Here is an 18,456-nt window from a genome sequence, read left to right as displayed (position 1 = left end):
GTCCCAACGACGTATGGATATGTTGTCACGTTTTGTCACAGTGACACCTGACGATGTATCCATACGTTATGTAATTGCGAGGTCCATCATTTGCACATTTTTCGAATTTCACGTGTGATTTTTGGTACGTATATGCAGGCATGGTGCGGCGAGAAGGAAAATAAAGTATGGTCCTTCTATGTTGTCTGGGGAAGGCACGAGTGGTATGTAGGGAGTGAGGGGTGAAAGGGAAAATGGTGTGGTGGGAGTGAGCAGTGAAAGGGAAAGTGGTGGTGGGAAGGATGCAGTGCGAGCAACGTGGGCAGCAGGCAGGGGAGAAGGAGCCGCTCCCTAGCACATCTTTCAACCCACAGTATTCTGGCACTTCCTCCTCACAGCCCCGTGATGTGGGGAAAAGAAGGGAAAGGGGAAAGGAAAAGGGAGAGGGAAGAGGCGCACGAGTGGGGAAAGGCGCCACTCTCCACCTCCCCAACCTCCCCCACCACCCTCTCCTCCCCACCCTGACAGGGAATATCACACCTTGTTACATTACTGGTACTGTGTGTGCTTCCGATAATATGAGGCTCACTGTAATAGTAAGGCCTGTACATATCCGATAATATGTCGCTCTGGATAATAGTAAGGCCTGCAAGGATGTGATAACAAATATATAAAGTGGAAACGGGTGTAATGTTAGTGGAAAAGTATTATATAAATTGAAAAATAGAGTGTAAGTTGAAACAAATCATAGCAAGTTCACTCACTATGTACATATGCGATAATATGATGCCCAATATAATAGTATGGCTGGTAATTGTGATAACAATTATATAAAGTGGAAACGGGTGTAATGTTAGTTGAAAAGTATTAAGAAACTGAGTGTAAGTTGAAACAACAGTCATAGCGAGTTCACTCACTACGTACAAAGACACAAATACTATATCTTCTCAAAGTTTGATGAACATATAGTGGAAAAATCGAACCATTTGCAACATGCAGTAGTAGAGATTGGGTTTTCATTGTATTTCGCCAGGTGTAAATTATCTTTGGACGGAATTGGGAAGATAGTTTTGTCTTTCATTGTACGTATGCGATAATATGACGCTCAATACAACAGTATGGCCTGTAAATATATGATAACAATTATATAAAGTGAAAACGGGTGTAATGTTAGTTGAAAAGTAATATATAAGTTGAGAAAAGAGTATGTAAGTTGAAACAACAGTCATAGCGAGTTAGCTCAGTATGTAAATATGCGCTAATATTATGCTAAATATAATCATAAGGCCTGTAAATATGTGATAACAGTTCTATAAAGTGGAAACTGGTATAATGTTAGTGGAAAAGTATTATGTAAGTAGAGAAAATGAAATGTATGTTGAAACAAATCATAGCGAATTATATGTGAACGATTTGAGCGATTTCGCTCTGCTCACTCAATGGAACAATGCTTATTTTGCCTATATTTTTGTGTGAAAACCAATATATTCCTGTACTACATGTTATTTTTTTTTTTCAAATTAATATATACATACTAATTCTGAGTGCTATCCAATATCTACTTCAACCATAGAAAACGGGACAGCAGCCGAGGGCCTTTACAGAATACGATACCAGGTGCAAGGTGGCTCACCTGTTTTGACCATTTCTAGTCCAACGTAAGCACTTTCTCTGTGACCTGCCATCGTTTCTCACCAAAAGCGGAGGTTTGAGCCAAAAAGAAAAAAAAAATCCCAAATCTGCCGGGATTGGGGGGGGGGGCAGTGGTGGAAAATCGGCCGGGATGAGGTGGGTTAATGAAGACCTCTCGTGATGATTTCTTCATTGCTCATCTTTTCCCACGCGCTCTCTCTCTCTCTCTCTCTCTCTCTCTCTCTCAAGTGTTGGTTGAGAGGGATGTTATGGATCACTCCACTGTCATTACAAAACTTCCTCTAACTAGGAAATGGAAATCCCTTATTGAAGGACAAGTATAACAATTACCTCTTCCTTTGCAACCCATCCCTCTTTATACCCACACATCCCTGCCTTTACCGTGCCAATGTAAGCACAAGGAGGATATTTCAGACCCCTAACTCGTCATAACCAAACGTCCTTCTCTTTGCCACGGTAATATAAACCACAACATGTAGGACATTTAATTACCACTTGACCTGTAATTTGTTTCTCAGTAGAACAGCCGACGTGCCCGCCCTGGTAATGATGTGAATGATATGCAGCTCCAGCGTGCGAGAAACGAATAGTAAGAGCTATTTCTTATTTTTTAAAATATGATTCAACTAGTAATGCACTTAATGAGCTGAATATCTTAAACTTTGTTCAAATATATAAATATTTTAGCATGCTTTTTACATTTAAGGCTCTAAATGGATTGAACTGCTGTAGCATTATGCTCCAATATGTAAGGCACAATCATGATACAAGAGACCGTGAAATAAATCTCATTATCCCAACAGTGACAACACACTGGTAAACGTCTTATATATTGTGCAGGACCAGTTATGGGGAACTGCCTACCTTATCACCTTAAAACTAATAATAATCATAGCTGTTTTAAACAGGCAGTTAAACATAAAGTTATGAGTGGGTTTTTAAGCATTAAGAAATACGTTGTACATAAGTTTGTTTCATAAATTAATAATTTTGTATTGTCAGAGACAGATGAACCAAGTTATTTTTAAATGCCATGGACTCAACAAACGTGGCCAGTATAGTTTCTCCTACGTGTGTACAATATATGTCTGTATGTTACTCTGGTTAATGAAAAATTGACTTTGACATTCCTCTCCTCCCGTCCTGTTTACTACCCTCTGCCCTCCACCGACACAGCCACACCATCCCTCCCCCCCCCCTATATATATATATATATATATATATATATATATATATATATATATATGTATATATATTGTTACGCAAAATTCCAGGTTCAAAACAAAAGAGTTAGGTAAAATTACAAGTTAAAGTTTAATGCTCAAACTAACAACTAAACATTCAGGACTCATAAGGATAATGTAATGGCAAAAAAACAGGTTAAATATATGGTTAACTGCAATAGCCTCTATTAACACGAAATTAGCAAGAGTAAATTTATCTAAGTCAGCCCTGATAAAATGAGAAAACCAGATAATACTCAGTGAATGCAAGATATATTATTACAGATACAAAATACTATTACCACTGGCTGACAATATGAATTATAAAAACTTTACTAGGCCTACGAATCAACACCTTATGCTATACAGTACAAGGAAAAAATGTAATAACACTTATACTCAAATTACACAGCTGCTAGATGGCTGGAGACTTCCTGAGCACTCACAATAATAACAACTGTACAGGGGAGGACAGAGATGTGAGCAAAATGAGTAGATCTAAGTGGCCATCAATGCAGAGACTGAGCTCATTATATAGGGGCCGGCAGAGCCTGATACAACTTGTAAGAAGGACGCGCAAATGAAGCCATAGGGGGCAAAGAGTTGACAATCCTGCTCTGAACAACAGAAAGAACGACTTACTCTACTTACTATAAGGGTAGAAGGGGGGAGTGAGGTAGAACACGCTCGTGATCAAACATGCAGCATACTGTACGTTAGAATTACACAAAGGATGATGAAATCATAGGCTATGTAACACCTCCCCACAAAGAAAAAGAAATTTACAAAGGAAATTTCTTATTACACAAAAAACAATCTGTCTAAAGTCTAGATAAGCAATCTGCAATAACATTTTCTTTCCCCTTGATATGTTGTATGTCTAATGAATACTCCTGAAGAAGTAGACTCCATCTCGTCAATCTCTGATTTTTTTCTTTAAACTTACTAAGGAATTTCAGTGGGTTATGATCGGTATAAATGACTATGGGGTCAAAACCAGAACACAAATAAAATGAAAAATGCTGTAAACCCAAAATCAAGGCCAAAAGCTCTTTCCCAATAGTTGAATAGTTCTTTTGAGGTGAAGTGAACTTCTTACTGTAATAAGATACAGGGTGTTCAATACCCTGATCATCCTCTTGCAGCAAAACAGCCCCAGCTCCTGTATCACTTGCATCAACAGCCATCTTAAAAGGCTTAGCAAAATTTGGAGTAGCGAGCACTGGCTGACTTAATAGGATAGCTTTAAGTTTGCTGAAAGAGGATTCACAGTTATCGGTCCAGACAAATTTAACTCCCTTTTTCAGTAGGTCTGTAAGTGGTGATACAAGAATTGAAAAGTTAAGAACAAATCTCCTGTAATAACCTAACATTCCCAAAAATCTTTGTAGCTCTTTCCTACTTTTAGGTCTGGGAAGATCACTTATAACCTGAACCTTAGCTCCTGGTGGTGCAACGTGTCCATCACCAATTACGTACCCAAGGTACTGAACTTTAGCTTGACCAAACTCACACTTTGATAAATTAGCTACAAGATTAGCCTGAACCAAACGCTCAAGAAATTTACAGACACGGCATAGGTGATCTTTCCAGTTGTCACTCAAGATTAATACATCATCAGTATAAACAACACACCCTGCCAAACCCTCTGTTACAACATTCATGAGCTTCTGAAAAGTGGCTGGTGCATTCTTCATACCATATGGCATTACAGAACATGCAAAAGTCTTTCCTAGTGTTACAAAACATGAGATCTCCCTAGCACGTTCAGTCATAGGTACTTGCCAGTATCCCTTTAACAAATCAAACTTACTTATGTACCTAGCCTTTCCGATCTTGTCTATGCAACCTTCCGCGCGAGGGAGAGGGTAAGTGTCTGTTTTGGTTATATATCTGATTAACACGTCTGTAGTCGATGCAAAGCCGCTGTGACCCACCTGGCTTAGGGACTAGAGTGACAGGAGAACTCCACTCGCTCTGACAGGGCTCAATCATCTTGTGGTCCAACAGGTAGCCAAGCTCCTTCTGGATGAGAGGAACTTTCACTGGGTTCACACGGTAAGGAGGCAATTTAATTGGCTTTACGTCTCCAACATCGACATCATGCATCAACACAGTGGTTCTTCCAGGAGTGGCACGGAACACTTGCGGGTACTCCTGCAGTAATGCCGAAAACTCCTGCCTTTCCTCGGGAGCTAGATGAGAAAGCTTAGTCTGGAGATCATTCATGATATCAGGATTCTTCCCCAAACTATCACTTAGGCTCATGCTGCATGGGAGAACTTCACTTGCAGACTCGGGTGGAACACCTACAGTGCAGACTGGGTTATTTTCGTCCCGCCTGTGATATAACTTTAGCATGTTGATGTGACAAAGTTGCTTGTTCTTTCTACGATCTGGTGTGGCGATGACATAGTTGACATCACTGAGTTTCTTCTCCACGAAATAAGGACCACTAAACTTGGCTTGAAGAGGTTGCGCATGCACCGGTAGCAGAATCAAAACCTGATTTCCTGGCTCAAAGTGGCGTAACCTGGACTTCTTATCATACCAAGTCTTCATCTTCTCCTGAGCAGCTCCTAAATTCTCTCTCGCCAGCTGTAAAGCAGTGGACAGCCGTTCTTTGAACTTCATCACATACTCCAGCAGGTTGACGTCATCTTCCTCCGACAGCCAGCATTCCTTGAGTAACTTAAGGGGTCCACTTACTTCATGGCCAAACAGTAGTTCAAAAGGTGAGAAGCCCAGTGATTCACTTGGAGATTCTCTTGCGGCAAATACAACGAATGGAAGACCTTTATCCCAGTCTTTCTGATGTTCCAAACAGTATTTCTTGAGCATCGATTTGAGTGTTTGATGATATCTCTCCAACGCCCCTTGGGTCTGGGGATGGTAAGCTGAAGACGTGATCTGGGTGATGCCAAGCTCTTTCAGAGACTGCTTGAAAACATTTGACATGAAATTACTTCCCCTGTCTGACTGTACCTCCTTGGGCAGACCAAACTTTGTGAAGAACCCCCGCATTTCCTTAACCACGTTCTTTGCTGAGATATTTCTAAGTGGAATGGCTTCAGGATAACGAGTAGCCATATCAATCAGGGTCAACACATAAGAAAATCCTGAAGAAGTCTTAGGAAGAGGGCCCACAATATCCACCAACACACGGGTGAATGGCGCCTCAAAAGGAGGAATGGGAACTAGAGGTGCAACCTTTTCGGTCTGATTACACTTCCCCACAACTTGACAGGTGTGACAAGACTTACAATACCAGGAAACATCTCTGAAGATACCTGGCCAGTAGAAGTGTTTCAAAATGCGTGCCACAGTCTTCCTCACTCCAAGGTGTCCTGCCAAACTGGAATCATGAGCCACTCTAATGATATCCTGCCTACAAACACGACGGATGACAACTTGATGTACAACCTCCCATTCACAGTCGGCTGATGCTGTTGGGGGTCTCCACTTCCTGATAAGTACTCCTGACTTTATATAATAACAAGTAGAAGCACCGGCTGACTCTTCCTCACTGCAAGCAGAGTTAGCTAGACCTTTCAACTCAGGGTCAGCAACCTGCAACTCAACCAACTCTTGACGAGACAAATTATCAACACTACGGGGTACTGCCTCATCTAGTGAGTGGTCCAAATTAGCAAGAAAAGTGTCAGCTAGGATAACATCATCATCATCATTATCCTCTAAGTCACCAGTAACTTTAGACTTAGCCCTAGTGACAGCACATGCAGAGAACACATCAGGGACATCACAATCCTGGGCCGCAGCCACTGGCTCACTAGACAACTGAGGAGCTGGACACACTTGACTTCCACCAATATCATTTCCAAGTAAGAAAGTTACACCTGACATTGGAAGTGTCTCAATCAACCCAACCATAATGGAACCATTAACAAAACCAGACTCCAAATTCACTCTGCACAGAGGGACAGAGAAGTAATTATTCCCTACACCTTGTAAGATTACAGTTTCATCAGAGGAATTAACATTAGAGCCTAGAACACTGGTCAGCAAAAGGGATTGGTAAGCACCTGTATCACGATATACTTTAACTGATTTCCTGTCATTACTGTCCAGAGGACTGACAAAACCATCAGACAGGAAATTAGCACATGAACTCTTGAGAGTGTCACCCACATTACTGCTCAAAAGAGGAGCTTCATCATGAGAATTTAATTTACCCCTCAAAGCAGGTTCAGTTAACTCGGTTAAAGAATTCTGGGGACTCTCAAGGGTGGACACTAGACCAATTGACTGAATATTTAAAGACTCCTTTTTGTTCACATCACGCTGTCTCCTGAAACATTTCTCCGTAGTATGACCAAGCTTACTAAAATAAGTACATTTACTTTTCTGAAATCTAGAGGTGAAGCTGGTATTTACTTCCTGAGAAACATCATCTTTATTCTCTTTCCTGTTACCTGTACTCTGAGTAGAGGCAACGTACTTACTCTCAGCTTTCCTTTTTTCTCTAGAATATCTCTTGTGAGTGAGAACATATTCATCAGCTAAGACTGCAGCATCAGACAAATTATCTATTCTTCTCTCATCAAGATATAGGCTTACATCTTTATTAATACACCTTTTGAAGTCCTCCAGCAAAATCATCTGCTTAAATTTACCAAAATCAGAATCCACATTCTTAGAATTTAACCACTGCTCTAACAGATCTTCTTTGATTTTTGCATACTCAACATGGGATTCCTTATCTTGCTTGTAAGTTGTCCTAAATTTTACTCTATAGACTTCAGGAGCAAGCTCATAGGCCTTAAGAATCAAGCTCTTAACTACATCATAATTATCAGATTGATCCTGAGGCAAAGATGCATAAGTTACTTGAGCTTTACCGGTGAGAACAGTTTGAAGGAGTACTGGCCAATACTCTTTGGGCCAATTAAAACCTGTAGCTACCCTCTCAAACAACTGAAAATACTTTGTTAAATCAGATTCATTAAAAGGAGGGACAAGTTTAACATTTTTAGCCACATCAAAATCATCAGAGCTAGATGATCCAGTTCCACCTTGTTTCATGCGATACTCATGGTCTGCCTGAATCCTAGCAAGTTCAAATTGTGCCTGAGCCTGTACCTGTGCCTCCTGAATACGAGCCTGAGATTCAGCCTCCTTAGCACGTGCCTGAAACTCAGCCTCCTGAATACAAGCCTGAGACTCCTCCTCCTTAGCCTGAGACTCAGCCTCCTTAGCACGTGCCTGAAACTCAGCCTCCTTAACACGAGCCTCCTGCAGAGCTAGCTGTAACTTAGCTATTTCAATCTGTGTTTGTTCATTTGGAGGAGTTACATTAAACAAGCTTTTATTAATCATGCCAACAATTTGATCTTTAGAATGATGAGAGTGAACTGCAATTCCCAATTGTTGAGCAACAAGCTTAAGTTCATTCTTTGTTCTGTTTTCTACATCACACACTGTTTGCACATTTGACAAAAAATCTTTGGCTTCATCAAGCGTAGTAATAGTAGACATCATGAATAAATCACAGTCACAAAATATCAAGCAATATCCTTATGATAATATCATGAATATTCTGATAAGAGGTCGCCAAATTTATGTTACGGAACAGAGAAAACTGTCCCGCAATTTTCCAGGTTCAAAACAAAAGAGGTAAAATTACAAGTTAAAGTTTAATGCTCAAACTAACAACTAAACATTCAGGACTCATAAGGATAATGTAATGGCAAAACACAGGTTAAATATATGGTTAACTGCAATAGCCTCTATTAACATGAAATTAGCAAGAGTAAATTTATCTAAGTCAGCCCTGATAAAATAAGAAAACCAGATAATACTCAGTGAATGCAAGATATATTATTACAGATACAAAATATTATTACCACTGGCTGACAATATGAATTACAAAAACTTTACTAGGCCTACGAATCAACACCTTATGCTATACAGTACAAGGAAAAAATGTAATAACACTTATACTCAAATTACACAGCTGCTAGATGGCTGGAGACTTCCTGAGCACTCACAATAATAACAACTGTACAGGGGAGGACAGAGATGTGAGCAAAATGAGGAGTAGATCTAAGTGGCCATCAATGCAGAGACTGAGCTCATTATATAGGGGCCGGCAGAGCTTGATACAACTTGTAAGAAGGACGTGCAAATGAAGCCATAGGGGACAAAGAGTTGACAATCCTGCTCTGAACAAGAGAAAGAACGACTTACTCTACTATAAGGGTAGAAGGGGGGAGTGAGGTAGAACATGCTCGTGATCAAACATGCAGCATACTGTACGTTAGAATTACACAAAGGATGACGAAATCATAGGGTATGTAACAATATATATATATATATATATATATATATATATATATATATATATATATATATTTCTTTATGTGTACGACTCTGGGCAACGGCTTCAGGGTCTATTTCTTGGGAGAAGTGACCTATCTCAAGGCCCAGTAGTCCTACACCTCCACATGTCACCACTTCGGTGCTAACACCCACCATCCATATTGAATACATGCTAGGACTGTCTCATACAGGACTGGTGTATTGGTGTTAGCGGGGTATTTTTATGATATGTCAGCGGGTCATCTGGTAGATCAGAAAAGTCTGCTTTCTAGGAAATTCAAATCCTTAAACTGTTCCCTGCTCCAGCCGGGATTCGATCCTGGGTCCACTAGGACTGCAGGCCGCCTCTCTACCGATTCAGCATACATACATAAATATCTATCTATCTATCTATCTATCTACATATAGATAAATAGATAGATGTAGATAGATAGATACACAGATAGATAGATAGAGAGATAGGTATTAGTGTTATGACAAAAAAATAGTTTCCCTAATTTTAAAAACCCTGCTATGCCTGGTGATGAATTATTGTGTATAAAGCACACACATGATGTTGATTTTGCATTTGTTTAAAAAAAAAATCACCCCACACAAACAGTTTCCATTGAGCAAAGTTTGTGCATTGTTTATAATTTGTGCCGTTCAGTCAAGATCGATAAAATTTCCACTATTATTGTGTTCGCAGGGTACCTAGTGTTTATGGAGATGGCAATACCATGGCATACCTCAAATCTAGTGATTCTGTCGTGATGAATGCGCGGAAATGGGATGCAAATCTGCCAAAGTCAGATTATACGAAGGGGCGTAATCTACCCAGGATAGGAAGTTTGACTATGTCAGAATGCCTTCAAAACATGATATATTGATAAGGTACCATGTGTTACTAGAAGAGGATTAATTGAAGAAAAGCAGGATTCAGCAAATATATGGCAAACTAATCCAATTATGGCAAAAGTTTAATTTTCCTACATTGAGTCAACAAGCACGTAAAGCACGGCTGAACAAACTGATCAGTAAATATGAGAGCTACCAAAGAAGACCAAAAGAAGTTTCATAACGAGCTAAAAAATGTTTTTGACAACTAAAGTTGGTGAGGAGTGGCTTTGCTGGGAAGATGGGAACTGTACCATAAACAAGTTACATCTGGTGGAAAAGTAGGATACACTACTCATAAATTTGCAGCATTATCCTCAACCCATCCATGAAATAGGCCAAAACAATGTGAAACAAATGATACTCCAATAACAAAGCAAGTTGATACATCAGATACTACCTCAAGTGATACAGAGAACAGTACCAACGAAGAAGCCTCAAGCACGAGGAGGACGCCATTTTCAACATACCATGCCACGAAATTGGTAACAGATCATTTGTTGTCAACCAATAAAGCATCTAGTGTGTGCTCAGTTCTCGGTAATGAAAACATCCCTGTTTCCACACCAATACAATCTGGTGTATGGCGTTGCATTGTCTGGGCTGGAGAAAAACAGAAGGAAAAAAATTAGATCACTTCTACAAGAAGAGAAAAGCTAGTGGCTGCATTTTGATGGAAAAAATTAACGAATAGAGTACCAGGTAGTCTCCCTTCAAAGCAAAACTAGGAAGATCATATTGGGAATCATATAACGCAGTAGTGGATCAGCTCAGGATATTTTCAGTGGCCTTAAGAAAGATCTAGATGAATATGATGCTTGGTCAAGTATTAAAAATAATCACTTGTGATACAACGGCTGTAAACACAGGACATATGAATGGTGTTGCGGGTAGGATGCGGAAGAAAATGTGCGAAAAAGGATTGGACAAACCACAATATATTGGATGTCAGCATCATATTCTGGACAGGATCATGAAGCATGTTTTGGACTGCTTTGTGAGAAAGGTTTCCACTAAGCCAAATCTGAATTACAGGTTTATTGAGGAACTAACCGAAAAGTATGCGGAACTACAAAGTTCTTATGAAGCAGGTAAGAAAATGGAAATGGGTGAAAATCCAGGATGGGGAGATGACTTCAAAGTTACTGTATAAATTGTGCAAGGCATTCCAATTCTACAAAGAACAAGGGGTATTTCCAGAAATCAAATGGAGGAAACTACCATCATTACATAGCACCCACTGAAATTTAAGGGCAATTTACACCCTACTTGCGTATTATCTGCTTCCAAACTGGAGAGGGACATTGGAGATACCAGCACACTTATTTTCTTATGGATGGCAAGAGGCGTGGTTTTCTGATCGGAAATTCAGAGAGATTTACTATGAAAACCTACGGCCAGCGTTAACCCTTAATCAGCAAGGTTGTTTTTGCTTGACTTGCGTGTCTCGCGGGCATATTCGCGCTCCGACACTCTAAAAATATTTGCCAAAAATCAGTTATTACTCCTAGAGCATTAAAATTATATATGCATATGGCATATACCTTCAGCTTTCTCCTGGGATGTTTGTTGAGCCTTAGTCGAGTACCGCAGGACTTATGGAGACCTCTGAAGTTGGGTAACGAAGTCTCCACTTTACACTTCCCGACAACCCGTAATATGATTATCACAGCCTGATATTATCACTAGAAACACTATTCTATGATTCTCTAATAGCTTGGAATCCATACTCCAAAAAAAAAAAAAACACTGTGAAAGCAATGAAAATTACGAGCGTGTATGACCTTCCCACTTGCATTTGTTCGCTGCTGGTGCTCTGTCATTTATTATTCATAAAAACACTCACACTTTATATTTCTATTACTATATAACACTTATATATATCTACCGTCTTTATCCATAAGTTTCCTTCAGTAATAGTAGTTCATTGTCACTGTAGGCATTCAGTTTCTCTTTCAGTAAAATAGTAGCATTCACTTTCTCGTCCTGTATACTAGCACTGAGAGTTAATATGTCACTTTCACTTTCATAACTCATAGTATTCATACATGCTAGAGTGAAACTTTCACTTTCATTACTCCTAGTATATATACTCATATTCTTATATTACTACTCAATTACATTTCTATTTACATTCTCTATTTTATTTACTTTATTTACATATCTATTTTATTTACACTGTGTTATGCACTGTCACTTGTAGTAACTTATAAAACTATTTTCCACTGTTCACTTATATTTACATTCATTGCTTTCATTTGCTGTTTACACTTTACACATTATTTACATTTCCACTTGCACTGTTTTACTCACTAGAAAGATCGTAGTCACTGTCTATCATTTTCATTGACAAATTAGCCAGTTGACGTTCCACAGCAGTCACTTAGCCCTTTACCTTTTTCCACATGAGGTTTGGTAGGGTGTAGAGGTCACAGGGCCCTTTGCATGGGGCTAAAAAGGGGCGGAATTGGACAAGCGTGTATCCTACATGGTTTCACCTTGAAAGATGACAGTAATCTGAATACAGTGTGGTGGCCTAGCCGCCTAGGGGGAGTGCAATGCTGCCAATGTCAGCGTGGTGCCAGTTGCTAATATATACACTATGAAATGATTGGCAGGAAATCTAGACTATATAATAAATTAGGTAGTTCCAGGTGAATGTAAATATCACTTAGGCTTGTCCCTTCCTTTCTTATATATATTTTTATTACGAGAATAGATTATATGGCATATTTCAAGGGGAAATAAACAGCGAATATTAGCGAACGAGTGCACGTGAGTTGTTGTCAGGTGTTAATTAGCCAATTCCAGGTGTATGGCACTATCACTTACCTTATTTCTTTTTTCTGTATATTATTTGGTATAAGAATAGGGCATAGGGCTTATTTCAATGGATGAAATAAGCGGAAAATTCCAGGGAAGATTTACTTAGCATACCACGGCCGGGCAGGCGAGAGGAGAGGGTAATGGATGGGAGGTAGGGAGGGGAGTAAAGAACGGGGAGAAATGGCTATATTGTCAACAATGGATGGGAGTACAGATGAGATTAAAAGTGCTGACTAGTGTTGGACATTGGCAGTACTGATAGATGATACAAGCCACCACTTGAAAGCCCGGGCAAATTCAAAATAACACAGAATCACAAAAGTGACGTCCCGCGGTATGATCCCTTGCTCCCAACCGTCACGAAAATGACGCCCTGCGTTTAAGGGGTTAAAGATCTCAAGTGCCCTAGCACACTGAAGTACCTTGAAACCCACTGGAGCAAGGAAAGACCTGCTCAAAAACATATACAGACCAACATCATTGCTGAAAGGGCAGTAAAATTGATGGAGGAGTTGAGTGGAAAGTGCAAGAAGGACACATACTTAGATGTGAAGTCTGTGGCAACAAATACATTGTGACTGTGTAGTGTGCATCCTATGTTTAATGATTTTTTGTTTTTTGCAAAACAGTTTGACTTGGTGTGGGGGATATTTTGATGGAATTAAGCGAAATGACTAATACATTTGTATTATGTACCAAAATACTCATCGAGTCCTGCTGCAGGCTAATTATTTTTTTTCTAGTCATAACCCTAATATATATATATATATATATATATATATATATATATATATATGTTTGTATTACCTTCCCTTCATTCACTTTAATTCAGATCAACAATATCAGGTTCATTATACCAGCACTGCAAATACCCAGCCACACCTCCTTCAATAATATGGCTTTTCAGTTTAAGGCAACACAGTTATATTTATCTTTGTCATCGTTTGGTAGGAAGTTAAAAAAATGAGATGGAACACAGAGAATTCACCACTCACGCCCTAAAGTCGGCTTATGACCAAACCTTTGATTGTGCCTTGCGCTCTTGGCCTTTAACCCCTCCGTGGCTGAAGGGCCAGAAATTTCCGTGCATGCCAGGCTGACGCCGGGGCCGTTTTTTGAAGTTTCGAAAATTGATTTTTTTTTTTTCTTGCCATATTGAAGAGAAAGTTCAAATGTACCTAACAGTGCAAATCCCAGCTTCCTAGATGCATTTTATGGTTTGCAATGGAGCGCAGAAGTTGCAGAAATATCGGCAACCGATGTCGCTGCCCAGGGGACTGCCGCAACGAGACTGGGGAGGTGTTGTTATTTTTTTTTTTATCTCCCAAAACAATACGAATGGTGCTGAAATGTGCATATATGAGATATGATATCGAATGATTTCAGTACATAATCTGTTAGGAATGGCTGGAAAAAAAAAATTTATGAATACTTTTTCATCTTTTTGATATATGTTTATGGTAGTTTCGAGTTATTTTTTACGTTATCGTTGTGCCCATGCTTGGAAAAGTGAGCGAAAGAGTTGAATTTTCGGTCCTAAATGAGAAACCTGCACGTCCTCCAAGGTTAGACTCTGCCACAGGAGAATGAAGTGGAGGGTCAGATTCGATTAGCAATCCGGAAATTGAGTCGCAACATCGAGCTCCCACACCACGAGCATGGCTAAAAATAGAAACGTAATGCAGTTTCAGAAGTCTAATTATTACGAATACAGATACAAAGCAGAAATAGATAAGTTTACAGACGGGGGAAAACGTATTTTTTCCGTAATAACATGTTCATCTTTCATTATCATTTTACATTCATCTTTATCATTTTACCTTGTTATTTTCGCAATATATATTGCTGTCTCGTAAACAGGGTGGTTGTGTGTGTTTTGCAAGGGAGGAAAAAGATTGTATCTTCAATCTGGGTCGAGATAATAGGTGTAACTGTGTGTTTTTAGGCATGTCCACTAGCGAAAAAATCGTACATCCACTCGTCGTGACAGCAAATGGTGAACTGACAGATGATGTGTAAGACAGTGAAGTCAAAGTCAGTCTCATGTCCCAGATTTTCGTTCACTTCCCGAAGGTTTTCACAGTTTTCTACAAGTTGCACTGCATCAAATGATCCAAACCATTACAGCAAACCTGAGCAAATAAGTAAAGATACCTAGACAAAAATGTATTTTTCACTTATCATCATGTCTTTTTTGTATGTGCCTGTATTCATAATCGTAAACAGGTGGTTGTGTGTGTTATGCAAGAGAGGACAAAGATGATATATTGTTCCTGGGTCGAGATAATGGGTGTAGTTATCCTTGTTTAGGCATGGCTAGAAGCAAAAAAATCGATAATCCACTTATCACAGCAGCAGGCTTTGAACTGCTTGATGAGGTGTATGGGAGTGTAATGTAGGTCAGTGTGAAGACGTTCAGAATGTTCGTTCACTTCCCAAAAATTTTTGGAGTTTTTTATAGACCGCGCTCAAACGACGCCGGTGGCCATTGATCAGCTAAACGTTATTCGACACCAGCGGCCACTGAGGGGTTAAATGATTGCACTCAGTATCATGTTGCACCATCCTAACCGGACTCAACCCATCCACCATGCTTGGTTCAAATCGTATCAAATGTTTTCAAATTGACCTTACCTTGTGACCTTCACCTTTGACCTATAGTTCAGTTTATATATATATATATATATATATATATATATATATATATATATATATATTCATTCTTCGCTGACCTTAAACCCTTCTACCACATTTTATTCAGATCCATTCAGAACTATTTTATGCAAACCCTCAAATTTTTTACCTTACTCCATAACCTTTACAAATGACCGATTGTCCTCAAAATGGGATTTCTGTATCATTTTATGCCGCTCAGTCCTTCTACCAAGTTCTGTCAAGACTGAATATATATTGTTCCAGTTGATCTTACACTTGACCTATGACGTATGGCCTTTTTCGGTCCAAATGAATCACGCGCTTCTCTATCGGGCGTTGGCCATTATGCCAGTTGTGCTGCAGTTCCGTTCGATATATACTTTTTTTTTCAATAATCTTGCTAACAAAACAGAAAAAAAACGAACCAAACACATAATCCCGTAAGGTTTTCAGGTGTGGGTGTAAATAAAGTTGGACAATGGAACTTGCAGAGTGAAAGATGTTCTGGAAACCAGCTGATCTAAAAAAAAAGTGGGGCTTAAAAAACCTGTAAATGACTTGGGTATGTAAAATACTGCGATGATATAAAAAGACTATTAAGGTTGTTGGCCAAAAGAAAAGTTTCAAGAGCTGTATTCTTTTTACACTTACTTGGCCTAAAACTGACACCTCCATCTCTTAACTGCTGAGCTTTAGCAGTAGTTTAACCCTTAAATATAATGCTAGTCAAGAAGAAGAGCTATGACAAGGACGAAGATTCGTAGCTTTATCTTAGTCTCCCACTGACCTATGTGAAATTAATTGCAAACGGAAGAAATCTGGGCCAAGTTGAGGCGAAAGGAGTAAAGGGGGCACCGTGAAGTAGCAGTGAGAATGAAAGGCACTACTGTTAGTATGGATCACAGTGGAGGAAAGGAGAACCATCTGAGAGTCATGGGAAGAAAGTGAAGTTCAAATGAGTCAAGTGAAACTCTATAGGAGTTCAGATAAATGCTTGGGAACTGACATCTCCAAGAAGAGCATGCATTTGTGATTACAACCAATGCAGTGCGTTGAGGAACACAGAATGGTGTTGCAGTGGGTGAGTATAGAATTAGGAAAGTTACAAGTCAAGAATGAGAGCAGTGGAATTAGTTATTGAGGGCAGCATGTGGAGTTACATGGAGAGAGACAGACAAGCAAATGAGGAAGTAACGGGACCTTGTGATGGTCATTTGGATGTAACTGAAAGTGTTAAGAGAAATTATCTGAGATGGTTTGACCATTTGGAGAGGATGGAGAATGAGAGGATAACTAGAAGTGTGTATGTGAGTGAGGTGGAGGGAGGAAAAGAGCAAAGGGAGACCAAGGATGAGATGGAGAGGAAGGCGTGGAGAGGGATGAGCTTGAGAAGCGAGATATATGAGCGAAAGGTGTGCGAGGTGGAGGAACGGCTGCCAGATGGCAATAGACAGGGCAGGATGATGCGGGGACAATTCGTTTATGGCCACCCTTTATGGTGTAAGGTGTCTGGCAGTAAATAGACAAGTGAAGGGATGGTGGATGTAGTCAGTGATGACCCTGGATCATAAGTAAAGTTGTAGCACAATTACCACTGACGTATATACAAAGTAGCATGTGACTGAGAAAATCTTAAAATGCACATCACTGGCCCAGAAAACAAAATGATGACGTTAATGGTGTCACGAATCAAATTCGCGACATTTTCCTTCTGTGAGAAACCACGAACTATTAGTGGAAAACTCACTGTGTATCGCTCAGTTAACCATTTCTCTCTCCATTTCGGTGGTACACTTTTCAAAACATTCGTCACTGTTTCAAAAGTGACCGATCTAATGCACGTCATTAAGTGCTCTACTGAGCGATATTATTGTTTCTTTATTGTTCGCCCCTGCCTGCCTCGACCGTTAAAAAAAATGCGGCCATAGTGCTCCCTTTCTTTCCCACGAGTTAGTCAGTCAAGTGTCTGTCGTGACGGAGTGAGGTCCTGTGCTCCAGCAGTGAGAGGTCAGCTAGCACCCAGACTCCACTAGACTACAGTTCTCCAGGCTCCCACCCTTCTTGGTGATACACCACATTCATTGACCAGTATTTTCTTTTCGTTTTCCTAGACTTAAGAGTTTAGTTAAGGTGCTTTTCCTAGGCATAAGAATTTACCTCTTGAGTGAGTGAGTGAGTACGATCTCTTTACTTGAATTCATTTGAAATGTAACGTTAAATTTATTTCTTTGTAATCAATAAATTTAAAAGTTCTTTTTCTTGAGCTTAATGTAATGTAAACTAGTGTTTCATTTCTCCACAATTAAGCTTATTTCCCTTATAGCTCCTAGCTTGCATAAACGTTTTGCTATTCATAACTGGTACTTAGCCCAGTCTTGTTGTATTAAGCTTAAAATCCATTGTGCCTTCTAGGAGTTACGCATCAGCAAGAAACCGATATTATTAATAGTATTAGTTATTTATTGTCTGGGGTGAAGTAACTTTCTCCAGAGGCTAACAGTACTAATAAACAGTAATTGAGTAATTAGTCTCTGCTGTGTACTGTTGAGAAAGTTTATAAATTCTCGTTCTTAGAGAATCGTGTGAAGCAAGCCAGCGTAAAGTATTTATTGCTTGATTTAGCAAGACAATTCTTGTTCCTGCTGTTCAGTATTATTGAACATTATCATTTAATATTTGCATTTATTTTAAAAACCCCGTGACAATTGGCGACCTCATTCCAGGATATTAACTCCTAGCTCTAAAGCTATTCACGAGATAATACTCACTCGTTCATATTTAAGTATTTATCATTAAAGTTTATAGGCGCAAGTTTACTGGTGTTTACCGTTAATTTAGCAAGTGAATTTTTGCTTTATTAATCCACAGAGTACTTAACTCTATTTAGTTCTTTATTCTCGGTAAC

This window comes from Coenobita brevimanus, chromosome 49 (assembly GCF_032717465.1).
Source record: "Coenobita brevimanus isolate Jiangsu-jjx chromosome 49, ASM3271746v2, whole genome shotgun sequence".
Taxonomy (NCBI): domain Eukaryota; kingdom Metazoa; phylum Arthropoda; class Malacostraca; order Decapoda; family Coenobitidae; genus Coenobita; species Coenobita brevimanus.
This window is presented reverse-complemented; position numbering follows the sequence as displayed.